This window comes from Taeniopygia guttata, chromosome 1, assembly GCF_048771995.1.
Source record: "Taeniopygia guttata chromosome 1, bTaeGut7.mat, whole genome shotgun sequence".
Taxonomy (NCBI): domain Eukaryota; kingdom Metazoa; phylum Chordata; class Aves; order Passeriformes; family Estrildidae; genus Taeniopygia; species Taeniopygia guttata.
Genome location: NC_133024.1, coordinates 92422086 through 92436300, shown reverse-complemented (window position 1 = coordinate 92436300; position 14215 = coordinate 92422086). Strand labels below are relative to the sequence as shown.

General features: G+C 36.6%; 1 protein-coding gene across 8 annotated transcripts in view; it reads left to right on the top strand.

Annotated features, from left to right (window-relative positions):
• Positions 1-14215, top strand: part of MYO16 (myosin XVI) — a 356263-nt gene that overhangs the window by 73996 nt on the left and 268052 nt on the right. The window lies entirely within an intron of this gene.

Sequence of the window (14215 nt, the reverse complement as noted above, 5' to 3'; positions counted from 1 at the left end):
CAGCATTATGTTAAGGACGCCTTTAAGGACAACCTTGGAACATGGCTCTCACACTTTACAAGGATATATAAATAAGAATAGCTTCATAATTGTGAGTCCAACTCATCATCTACTGTAGAACAAATGCTTGTATCCCCTCCTTGTCAGAATATTTAGCTATTTGGTGTGAAAGATTTAAAAAAATAACAATGAACTTTTAACCTTGAATCATACAAGCTTGCCTCCTTAAAGACATCCTGAAATTGGGATCTATGCTAAATGTATTTGATTCATTGCAGAGGAAATTCCTAACAGCATTTTTTTCCAAGGTTGCTTGTCTTCCTAGCTGCACATTTTTCAGTCTTATAGGATTTGCCTTTGAAAGCATCCAGAGTCTGAGTGGAAATTGCTGGGTTTACACCAGAGAAATTAATTATTCTTTAAATACTTGTTTTGTACAGCCAGCAGTAGTTAAATAGCCATAGATATTTTTTACTTGAAGGATTTAGAAAACTTCAGACTTTAGTGATTATGGCACAGTTTTTACATATCAAATAGCAGACTGCTGTAAAAGGTTTTTCTCTCTAGATCATGGTCTTTGATGACTTAAGTGCACCAAGGACACTTTGAAACTATTTTTAATACATTGTGTTACAGTTAATAAACAAATAATGTGATTCTTTGCTGTTTCAATATGAAATTAAGGTGGCCTGAAAGTATTTTAGTACTTCAAGAGAAATTATTTATATGCATTTCCTCTTGTCTACATTCAATGGGACTGGTGTGTGGACTGCTTTTAATACTAGTGGGGGTTAAAATTCCCTTTTCATGCTGAGAAGCAGAGTAGTTTTACTGCAGTTTTAGAGGTGCATTCTAGGAATAAATCTTTGAGCTTGTATTGAGATTTGATAAATTTAAAAGAGCAATTTGCAATATAACTGTCTTGAAGATGTCAAAAAAGTATGTTTGGTTTTTATTCACTTTTAAATTAGTCTTACAGTGAAATTGTAGCAAATCTAGATAGGCATGTGAGTGTCAATAGCATACTAAATAAGCAACTCTTCAGTGAAACTAGAGGAAAGATATGAGGATGACCCTGAGGTTCTTCTGTTAAAAGGAAGTAAATGATGACTAATTGGGATGTTCATTTCATTGATTGCAGAGATGAAGGACTAAAATACAGCAGAAGGGAAGGTGAATGTACAGCATCGATTTTGGCAATAATATTTGTTTCCTGTTTTTCAGATTTGGAATTTCGATTAGTGAATTCTCAATAAATTGGGGTGTTTTACCACAAAGCACTTTTCTTTCCAAATAGTGTCCTTTAGAAGACAACGGATGCTGGCTGGAGCCTGACAGGAGCTTTTTTCACTGCCCATGCTTCTCAGAATTGGCAGAAGTGCTTCCATTTCCACCTGTAATTAGTGAAGGAGAAGCACTTCCTCTGTGATGCTCCCCTGAGCATTATTATCTGACTTAACGTGCCAGTATGTTGCAGATATTTGTGTTTGGCAGGCAGCTGGGACCAAAGATGGGCCAGGGCTGCGTGCGCAGTTGCAGCAGCAGCAGTATTCTGAGATGTGCTGAGAACAGCTGAATCTCACAGTGCTTGGAACATGACTCTTCACACCCCACTTTGCTTTTAACTCATTTCACCAATGATTTCTGTATCAGGAAGAAAAGACACTGATCCAGAGCAGAGCACTGTCTCTTGGACTACTTTGGATAGAGAGGAAATATCTAAAAGGCACAAATTAATGAGACTTAAAAGCTAGTGTTTTATGAGCTATAGTGCTATGTACCTAGCTTTTGCATATGCTTGCATCTTGGTTTTTTTAAAATCTTTGCATTAGATATGGGAATCTGAACTGAGAAGGGCTATAGCTATTCTGTGATGATGTTAGTAGAATTTTAATAATATTCTTTCTTTTTTTTCATGGCATTGCTCCCATTAGAAATCTGTGAAAATCAGATATACTTCACCATATAAGTCACCATCTAGTCACAAACCTTTTCTGGCTGGAAAGATCCAACTTTGAAAACCCTTCAGTCCACTACAGACTCAAAAATCATTAATGTTGGAAAAGACCTCTAAGATCATGGAGTCCAACCATTGTACTAACACTGCTATATCCACCACTAAACCACAGCCCTAAGCACTATATCTGCATGTTTTTTTTAACAGTTCCAGGGACTGCAATTCAACCAATTCCCTGGGCAGACTGTTCCAGTGTTGACCACACTTTCAATGAAGTAATTTTTCCTAATATCCAAACTGAACCTCCTCTGGCACAACTTGAGGCCATTTCTTCTTGTCCTAACTCTTGTTACCTGGGAGAAGAGACTCAATACATCCTCCTTTAAGACAATTGCAGAGAGTGATAAGGTGTCTCCTGAGCATCCTTTTCTCCAAGTTAAACAAGCCGAGCCCCCTCAGCTGCTCCTTGTAAGACTTGTGCTCCTGACTCTTCTCCAGCTCTGTTGCCATTCCCTCCTGCGCTGAGCAGGGGTAGCTATGTGGTCAAACCAGATTTTCTGGGACCATGCCCAGGGAGGTCTTTCATCCCAGTAATACCCTGGAACTGTGCCTGCTGCAGCCATCATGTTGTCTTTAGCTGGCACCTGCAGCATTTAACACTAAGCCGAATGTGTGTCTGCCTGCTGGAGCAGCTCATGTTGTCACTACTCGTGCCCATCTCCTTTTTGCAGCCAAGTATTGCTGCTGCTCAGAGCTGTCCCTGTCTGTGCTGGTAGCTTATCCTTGGCAATCTGTGAGTGTATTTAGAAAAGAGAACAGTGGTTTGTAGGAGAGTATCACATATGATCTGCCAGCTGCAGGGTACCATTTTATCTTGATAATTTGTGTGATAGACTGTACAAATGAATGTCATTTTGCAAATTGGGCAGCACCTTGCTGCTGTCTTCTGTCTCTTTTATATCTAGTTATGATATATATATATATCATCATTTGCATGTTATGGCAGTGGTTTCCTACCTTTGCTCTGGACGTCCTCTGAGAGATCTGCAAAGGTTACTAAGAAAAACAGTACTTTAGCAAGGAGGATTAAATTTGTTACTCCAGAGTCTGATTTCCACTGTAAATGCTGTAGAGGTACATAAGTCCAAACAGAATAAAAACCTTGCTAGGAGGAGTTATAATCATGCCCAGTGGAAGTCCAAGCCAACTGAATTTATCCAAACATTAGTATCATAAAATCTGAACATCGGCTTCTACTTCTTTCTGGTTTATCTGTTTCCAATTCCTTTAAATCCTTTGTATGAATTAAAACCTACTGAACTGTGCTCTGTGACAGACCAATACCTACAGTGATCTGGGATGGAAATACTAGTTAGATGTTCATTGAAAAATTTAATCCAGTATTTGGAACAAGATTGAAAATAAACATAATAACTTTATTCAATATCTGTCCCTTATTACCTTCAGGACCTGATGACATGGCAAGGATTGTCCATGAAGTGGTAGCTCTACCTGAACCTTATGGAGCTTGGAAAGGGTGGGGGAAAGATGTGATATGATACATTAGTTTCAGTTTTCAGAGGATGGAGACTTGAGCTTGATTCTCCCATGGATGAAGAAGTAATACTGGGGGTGAAACACGTGATACCTTTGTATCAGATTTCTTACTGTGAGACAGCCTGTGAAACTTTGATCTGTGCCTCAGTAGAGTGACTTACTGTAGTTTAGACCAAATAAGAGAGGAGAAGCCTGAAAAGAAAAATTGGAGAGCCATAGTTGGTCTGTGACACAGGAACCATTTACCTCTGTGGCAGCATGTGCAGGATGTGTGATGACCCAAGTAACAGTGGCACATTGGTGCTCTGTCACACTAAATGGTTGGTGATATAAGAGAACTAGCACATTTTTGAAATGTTTTCTCCTTTCCATGAATAGGATTTCTTCTGTTCCAGAGTTAGGCAGGAGGTGGTAATAATTTATTTATTGTATATTCTGGTGTCCCAGAGAATTCTCATATCTTCTTGGACATCTCCTCTGAGTCCAATGAGGAGCTCCAGGTATAAAATAGTAAAAATATGCAGGTGGTGGAAATGAGAGCTGTAAACAGAAGCAGGATGTCTGTGGCAGTCCTTATTCAACACCTATCCCTTCTAAGCTGATAGTTCATGATAGCTTCTGCTAACTCTTGTGTCATGATTTATTTCTGCAACAACAGAGCTAAGTACACCATGGCTGCAGGGAAAAATTCCTTTCCCTTGTACATGCTTATAACACTGTGACCTGTGGCATGAGGTTAAGATTGTTACTGAAATGAGATGCCTAGCATGGCTGAGTGATCCTGCCTGCTGGAAATGAAACTGGGAGGCAGAGTCAAGAGTCATCTGCCCTGGGAATTCTGAAAGAGAGGGAGGAGTGGCTCTGTGAAATGAACCACTGCTTGGGAGTTTTAAGGTCCTGTGAAGGCACATAAAGCAAGTCTGGAGGAGTAAAGAGATTTTGATGAAAGGCATTTGTTTGAGAAGCTTATACTGTAAAAAGGTATAAAAGAATGCTAATACAATGCATGATATTCTGTATCCCATTTTGACAGACTGAATGTGTCTGATGTATCAGTGATATGCAATGGAAACTTTTTTTTAAAAGTTATATGATAATTCAGGTGTCATGAAAGATATCTTAAATAAAAGGGTTTTAAGTATTCAAGACCAAATTATTCAATTATTAAGAACAAATTAGTTTTATCTTACTAACCTTACTACAAATGGAGCCACAGCTAGAATATTCTTACTTCTATCACACTTTTTAGCTCTCTGACTCTCCCTGTGATCACAGGATAAGTACAGGCCAACAGGAAAATAGGATATTATTTACCACCTATGAATGTCAGTATCTCTGTACCAGTTGGATGTATTTACCTGTCTATTCTCCAGAGCATGAGTTCATGTGATAATGACAGAAATGCAGTATGAATTTTTTAATTTGAAGTAATTTTTTACCTAATCTAAATATTAACAAGTTTGATATTCATGATATGGGGTGCAAGAAAGATATTAAAATAATTATATCAGTATGTAGGGAAGTAGGGAAGTTATACTTAGGAAAACATGTTTTGAGCTGTCAATAAGCCAATTAGCTTGACACATTTGTAGTAGTAGTCTAATCATTTGCTAAGTGTGTTTCCAGTAAATAACACAGTGACAACTTTCACAGTAACAACTTTCCCAATCTCATAGAATAGCATTTAATAATTTTATCAATATGCATTTTTATATTAAATTTATATTCAATTTGGAAAAATACACTTTGAAATAATAGCAAAAGGAGCAGTATTAACTTGGAAAACTGAAGACTATAACATTTCCAGCTTTGCATTCAACTAAGAATAGGTTTTATTTATAGTAGTTTAGCGGAAATCAGAGTCATCCACCAATTATTTTTTGTCATTATTTTGATTGCTACTCTAAAAAATCCATCAGTAAAGAGAAGAATCAGCACTTTCTGTGGACAGATTTACTAAGGGCTTATAAGAAACTCCTTATAATTTTGGAATTCGGAGAGCTTTTTTCTTCTAGTTACTCTGCAAACAGCAAAGAAATCTATCCACCCTAAAAATCAGATGAAAGAAGATTATAAAGGTCAAAGTACCATATTTTCTCACCATATTGGCACAGCATGTGTGAAGCTTCAGATTCCAATATTACATTTTTTGAGAAGTGTGCTGCAGGAACATAGATCAGAAAAACACCCCACACACCAGCACAACCCTCCCTACCTCTTTATTTCCATTTATGAAATTGTAGTGATATAGCCACTTTTCAATCCTGATGTAGTTTCTTGTTCCAAACAATCACATTTATTTATTTTTCTTGTTTCGTACAAATTATTATACTGCATCATGCTGAATTTTGCACAGTTTCTAATTTATAAAACCAAACAGAAAATATTTTTAGATAATTCAATTAGCACCTGAATCAAAATTGCAACAGCATAAACATGATTATTTTAAAGCAAGTGAAATCTGAGATGGAACTAATTCTAATTTGTTCTTAAACAAATGAAAATAATTCAGCAAAAGCTTTGTTTGATTTGTAGTAAATAAAGAGTTGTCCTAATGTATGCTTTTTAATATATCATAAAGGAGCACCACCAATTAAAGAAAAAATGCTGTTTTCATTTGTTTGCTTTTGAGCTAATGCCTTCAGTGAAAACAACAGCAATATAAGACCTACTAAGAGAAATCTGCAAGTTTTGACTACTGCACATCCCTTCAGCCAACAGATGGGTCAGTGTGGTACTAATTGCAGAAACACAGATGCAAGTAGTATGGCCAGAACTGGTTTTCTTGCCAGTGCCAGTCTTGTACATTGAAACAACAGTCTCTGACAACTTCTCCCCATCTATAAAGTGATTCAGAGAGCCCTGACTTAGTCCAGTTTAAACCTCTTTTTGATGTAAGGATGGGACCTGGCAAAGAGCATGGACAGAAGGGCACCACACACAGTGGAAGAACACTTGGTCATTTATTACCAGCTTTTCATCCAGCTAGAATATGCATATTCCTGTTGGAAGTGTACTTTACTCTCTTTCATTTCATAGTGGTTTTTAAAACAAAAATCTTATTTTCAGAAAAAAAGAGAGAGAGAAAATCTGATATCCTTCGCTGTAAATCCTACTGTGAATGTCTCTCTGTGCAGTATGACATTTCAGAGGAGATGGAAGCAGTATTCAGGGCACACAGACAGGCAGTAGATCTGGGCCACACCACCTCAGGTTGGTGGACTCCTGCTGTGGTCCCATTTGGTGCAAATCCTGTTATGAAGTACAACACATAAAATATATATGGGACATATATAGGCATCTACAGAAAATAGAGCAATGTGTTAAGGTCATATTTGGAGAATTAATTGATAGCTTTCAAATGGGATCCCTTTCCCGTTAAAGGAATCTAAGCTTTCTCCTGTGAAAAGTTTTGTAAATGTTGACATTTAAACTGAGAAAGGAGGGAAGCAGTCATGTAGGAGTTTCCTTTTTATTCTCTCTTTTTTAGAAGAATATTATTTTTGTCTGTAGGTAGCTTATTGCAGGAAGCTCTAAAAAAAGATTAGAACAATATATTCCTTACTCAACAATCATTTTATGTGAAAAGAGAGACATTTTATGTTCAGATTGCACATGAATTGGACAGCTTGTTTTTCAGTTGCTTTCCTTTGAACATAATTATTTAATTCTGGTAGCTGCAGTACTAATGTTAGTTGCAGAAGTGGCATATGTAAATAATATAGACATAGTTGTGAAAAGTAAAGCTTTTAAGGCAAATTAAATTACTTAACTCCTCTTAATCAGCAATGAATATATAGATTTGTTTTTTCTTGGAGTGACATTTTTCTTTCTTGTGAGCAGTAATGCCAGAGTTGCAATAATAATTTCTGTTTGATTTCTGATTCAGTTTCTTCAACATCTAAAACCTGTTTATGTTCATCCAGTTATTTCTTCAGTAAAGGTGCCTGAAGATTTGTGTAGAATAGGAGTCCATCATTTGATACTGCTTTTTTTTTCAGTTGGTCAAATGAGATTAATCTGTTCAGTTTATTCTTCCTCTTCTTCTTCTTTTTTTTCTTCTTCCTCTCCCTTTTTTTTTTTTTTTTTTTTAAATTATCAACCATATTTCCCCATTTTATTTTAACCCAGAAAGGATTGCTGCACGTGTTCACAATCAAATGTCATAATGCTTATTGTCATTTCTATTTCCATGCCCCTACAGCTGTCCTATAGTAATATATATCCACAAGTGTAATTCTTGATGGTAGATGTGGAAGGTGATCTTAGAGACTGTTGTAAACACTGGTGTCAGGAAAGCCACTAAACTTGCTTTCATTTTCACTTACCCTTGAAGATCCAGTTCTCACTAGCAATTATCCTTAGCCTTAGCCAGCCTTACCTAGGACATACCCAATAATTACCCCTCCAGTGCAAGGGAGAGAAGCCTTTCAGATGCCAGTGGTGTGGCTTTACATGCTAGAAATTCTTCACTTTTCTGAAGGGTTCTCTTTACAGAGCTTTACAGGGTCGTTAGGAGATTTCAGAACTGTGTGAAGGAGCTGACCTGAATGTGAGGAACACAGAGCTTCTGTGCCCGTGTTGCTGCTTTTGTGTGGCCGTCCACTCAGTACACCAAACAAAGAATTTTGTGATCTCGCCTCTTAATATCATTCATATATGCTATTTTTGTCTTGGTACTCTGCCTAAATTTGCACTATATTAAATTCATTTTATTGTTCCATATTCTCTTCATTTTTATGGTATATAACCTTTCTTTTTCCCTTTCATTCTTTAAATTTCTGTTAACTTTTCTCTCCTTAGTCACTGCTTAGCTAATCTATGCATATTTAATTATTTTCATCTTTCCTCATAAATCAGTCCCTCGGGCCCCAAAACCATTTGTGATAGTTTCTTTTGAACTGCTCCAATTTGACTGTCTAGAATTGAATGAAATACTCCAGATAAATTGCCTTTCTGCAGCATGGAGGAGGGCCAGTTTCCAGTCCTCTTGCTATTTGAAAACTGAGATGATAGTCCCTTGATGTGCACAGAACAGTGACCAAAGACCTACTGCAGAATTCTTGTTAGCTCCACTGTGTGGTAAACTACTTTTCCATCTGCTTTTACTTGACAGTAATCTCTGTAGATTATTAGATTGCGTGTAGAACCACAGTTCATTTGTTATAGGATTTCCTTTCCTGTGTGCTTGCCAGTCCTTATGGCTAGGTCTGTGAACTACTGCTTCCTTTTTGACTTTTAATTCCCTATGATGTATGATACTCAATATCCCCTTTATCTTGATTCACATAAACTTTAACCAGCTTTTATATATGCAGGTTTTTGCAAATTTTGATTTATGTGGTTTTTTAATGTGTTTTTCTGTAATTCTTATATGCTGTATGACTCTTGAGCCCTGGCATATTTGCTGGCTAAATAATGGTACCTGAGAATGTCTGTGATAAAATAACTGCCCCAGGTTTTGAAACAATCTGATTTCTTGTTTCTTTATTCAGGCAGTTGGTTGTTGCTGCTGCTGTTCAACTTTTTCAGTACCCTTGAGGTATAGCAACTGTAATTCTAGCTTCCTCTCACTGTGCACTAGTGTGTTAATTCACTTTCCCAAATTTCCGATTTACAAATATTAACAACAGTCTTAGTGTTTTTCACTGTCTATTGTGTTAAATACCTGTGTAACAAAACTTTGATACTATACTGTGATGGCAAGAAGAATTTTCTAGTGCATCTCTTCCTGGATGCATGTGCTTCCCTTCTCTCTATCCTATACCTGAAATTGTGGGCTAGAGAGCCATGTATTATTACATCTTCATTTAATGCACTGCAAGGAAATAACTATTATTGTCCAAACTTAATTGTCACTTCATAAGTCTTGTATTACAACCAAATAAAGACAGCTAAGTCTGTGCAAGGACTAGAAGGAGTTTTTTTTTTTTTCTGCAGGATTTCTCATCTATTCTTTCTTATCTCTCTTTATTGTCATTTGACAAGCCCAGCTCTTTTTCACTCTCATTCTACCTTCTGACTTAGAGCTTCTTGTTTTACTTGCTTTTGGTGTGATTTACAGCAATTTGGGTTATTCAAATATGACCAAATATTCTGATGCTATTTCCTCACAGGCTTTGCAAGAGACAAGCATTAATTAGTATATTATTCCAAGAAATGTACATTGTTTGCTTCTGAAAACACCAAATAAAAAGTGACATAAATTCATAGATCCAAAAGTTGTGAGGGTTAGTGCAGTCAATGTGTTTTCTCTTCTAAGTTGTCTACATATATATTAAAAATAAAAATGTGTTAGTGTAGTCAGTGTTAATCAGATGATTGTTGTTTTCTGATTTCTTTAAATCTTCTCTTCAGATCCTGACATAGGAACTTGAGCTATTTCTTAAAAAAAAAATTAGCTGTTTTACCATTAAGCTTTGGGGAACACATAAGCATATTTTGCTTTGCTCTTTCCAAGGAAACAAAGTCTTTGTGATTATATTACTTGTGTGTGTGCATCTTGTAGGTTTTCTCCGCATGATAATTACCAAACCTGTTACCCAGTTGCAGGAAAATGTTTCAAAACCAGGTTAATCATGACATGATTTATTCAAACAAGTGAATACTACATTGCCTAGTAGTGTTGTACAACAATTTCATTATGGTTAGAAATTATAATGTGGCTTTTCTACCATATGGTTGTCAGGTTTAGCTTCCAAGCCATTATTCCTTGTCACACAAGGTACCATGTCAAGTCTTGCAAGGAAATTTAAGCATATTGCAAGTAAGTTTCTTCTTCTTGGTGTGCTGGTTTCAGATGGGTGGAGTTAATTTTATTCACAGTGTCTAGTACAGAGCTCTGTTTTGGATTTGTGCTGAACACAAGACTGATAACGTAGAGATGTTTTTGTTAATTGCTGAGGAGGGCTAACACAAAGCCAAGTTTTTCTGCTTCTCATAGAACCACCTTGGGGAGGGAGTTGTTGGTGCATGGGAGGCTGGGAGGAGACACAGACAGGACAGGTGATTCCAGATGACCAAATGGATGTTCCAGATCACAGGACCTCATGCTTATAATAGAAAGTAGGGAGGAAGAAGGAGGAAGGGAGTGCATTTGGAGTGATAGTGTTTGTCTTCCCAAGTAACTGTTGCACATGATGGGGTCCTGCTCTCCTGGAGATAGCTGAACGCCTGCCAAACCACGGGAAGCAGTTAATTAGTTCATTTTTGCTTTGCTTCTGTATGCAGCTTTAGCTTTCCCGGTTAAACTGTATTCCTACCCATGAGTTCTCTTTTACCCTTCATATTTTCTCCCCAGTCCTGCTGGCGAGGCAGGGACTGAGCTTCTGTGTGAGATTTTGTGGCTGGAGTCAAACCACAGTGCTTGAGTGAAAAGCAATGCCATGCACACTTTGCACCACTTACCTTCCTGCAATAAAAAATAAGGTGTTGGTGGGACAAGCTTCAGAGGGTGTGTCTACACTTCATAAACAATGAAAGGCATTGGACTGCTGATGTTCTACAGCATTGTTATTTAGCTTGCTGGATCATTTTTGAAGTGTCCCTACTAGTTCTCTCTATGGCAAAGGCTCTGGATAGTATCTAGAGACTCCTCCCAATAGACAGAGCAGATGAAACACCCTCAGACTGTGTGTTCTATTTCCTGTGCAATCTTTCATCTATTTCAAAAAACTTTTATTCTCAAATACTGTTCCCTGCCTACATATACCCTCCTACTACTTACTAGAGCATATATAAAAACTTTTGGGTTTATGTTGTAAAATACCTTTCTCCTATGTTGCAGTGCAGTCTTCATTTTAGACACTGGGAAATTTAGAAGCCACAAAAACAGATAATTATATCTTAGAGCACAAGAGCTTAGCAAAATCAAAGGAGAACTAGGACTATATGCTGTGCTGTCTAGATGTGTTTAATTTTTTCTGCATGAATCTTCACTAGTAACATGATCTGGTGTACAACACTTAACTGGCAAGCTTTTTTTTTTTTTTTTTCCCCAGGGAATACTTATATGCTAAGTTTTGTGGCTGGTTGCTCAAAAAACTTACTTAAATTCCAAAAGAACAGTGCTTCAACCTATTGTCTGAATACTCATTATTTAAAGAGGTTACAATAAAGCCCTGAATTCATCTTGAGCCCAGACTTTCATTCCAAAAAGCCCACCTGAGATATTCTATGAGATGAATGGGTTAGTGTGTTTTACTCATATCCCAGGCTGTGCAGTCCTTCTAGTAGGAAACTCCTGTGCTCCAGTCTTAGTTTGTTTCATGAAAGGTTCTGATGTCTGCAGGAGAAATTACTTGAAATATGCTTTGGTTTGTGGGAATTCAGACTGTACCTTTGTCTCATCCTCCAAGGGAGTACAGAAGAATAATGAAAGTAGAGAGGAGATGGAGATAGCAGCTTTACCAAAATAAGCAGTATGAGCTTGACCAGATCATGTATGCTCATTTTGCTTGCATTCCTATAGTTTCTGGATGTGATCCACACATGAGGACTACTGCTCTGCGACATACAGACTTTCTTTCAGACCATTCATATTTGTGAATTCCCTGTACATCAAAAACAGACAAAAGAAAATTATTTTTTTGTGTTTCTAAAAAATGAGAAGAACCCCATACATATGTATTTGAAACCTGTGTTTTATTACACTGAAGGCTAATGCACAGGCAAGCAGTATGGCTGCATTTGTTGAATAAGCTAGCAAACAGTTAATGAATTTTACCTAGAACATAAAATCTCCGTATGTCATAGTTTATACATGGCATAAATCACAAATGTCAGTGCAGAGCCCTCTGTTATATTTAATTAGGTATTATTCGGAATCTCTTCTATCACTATAATGGCAAGATCCCAAACTGGTTGGTTCTTTGATTTAAATATAATAAATTTTTAGAAAATGCCAATGTAACTTCACTGAATTGCTGATAGATAGATAATAGAGTCTATTAGGAAGCTTGTAGAGTTAATAAATAGCATCTGATAAGTAACTTTTCCCTGGTATCAAGCTGGAAATTGATTGCAGCTCCTACTTACTAGTCTAGTCACATCGAAAGGCTCTTGAAGAGCAGCATATGGGAGTAGGGTTTTATAAGAGGGTGGCTGCTTGAATGTGCTTAGGATTGCTCTTAAGCAAAGGCAGAATTGGGTGTTAAGCAAAAATTGAGGAAGCTTTGTGCATTGTGTCATTTAAGAGCCCTAACTTACTAATTACATCTAAAAGAAGCTCTGTGGAGCCAAGAATAGAAGAAGCACATCAGCTCCTTTACTGCAGTGTGATTTATTCTCAGAGAACTTGACATTAATTGAATTCTTTACATTCTTTACAAGGTAAATAGTTTACATTTATACTGCTCCCTCATGATTATCTGCTTTTGGGGTGGGAAGGGAAAACAAGAAAAAAGAAAAAGGATGAAGCCCATTGCTACAGTGAGCAGATCTGTACTGAGCTGTCGGAAGGGTTTCAGCTGTGGAAGTCAGGCTGAGTGGTTGCAAGAACCACGCTTCACTCACAGCTTAATAAATGTAATGGAAAGGCTGTTCAGATTACTGGTAAGTAATTTTCTCTGTGCTGAACAAAAGATTTTCAAATCCAACTATTTTGATGCTGACCTTAATGTTTCAATTTGAGATGGATTTAAGCTAGCCGTTCCTGTGACTGTACTTAGCCACATTTCTTTTGGAAACTGTAAGATCTGTAGAAAATACATAATAACTTGATTTCTGAAGAGCACACCTGTAAAAAATGCATTGATCTGCATTTCAGACACAATGACTTCAATTATGCTATAGCATTTACATCACTGATTTAATATGAAATTATTCTCAGCTTCATAAATACTAATAAATTGTTATTTCTAATTAAACATAATACATTTAAATAATATGCATTGTTGGTAGAATAAAAACCTCCTGTATAACAATGTCATTTTTATGTATAACAGCAAAGTGCATTACTGAAAGGGCCAGTGCTTAAATTTCTGGTCCGACTACTGTTAGCAAACATGGAGTGCACATTAATGTAGCTCTTTGGACTGGATGAAGCTGCACTGATTTACACCATCCATGTATCTGAATCTGTAAGTGCCAAAGCAAGTGCTGTTCACTGCGTGCCTTTCCCACATATCTTTGTTAGTAGTGTGGTTATGGTTAGCTAGCCAGCTTTAAAAGTGTTGTACAATAGTACTGTCCTTATGAAAAAAATGCCTTTTTAAATTTACTGAATGAATGCTAATCTATTTAAACATTTATTGAAGTTGTTAGAATTTTGAAATATTTTATATTTCTGCAATTCAGGACTATTTCAGTTATCTATATTAGAATGTAGATGTTTGATTGAAGTTGTGAAAATGGACTGCTATCATATCTTTAGCAAGAATAGACCAAAGTAGGGGCTAAGTGTCAGAGGACCCAAACTAAACACAGTATCTATTTTGGAAGGTTTTTTACACTTTTTTTATTTTGAGAGATTAAACTTCTTAAAGACTATTGTTTTGGTAGCAGTATATATTCTCAGAATCTCAGATTACCATTTTTCCAGGTACTTTAAACCCTCTAAATTTTGTTTCAATGCTATAGAGACCACAGTCTTTCAAACACATAGAATTTAATTATTCATTGTTTAAAATATAATAAAAATCATCATGTTTGCATACATAAAGGTAAGCATGTCTCTTATTATTTTGAAGTTTGTAATTTTAA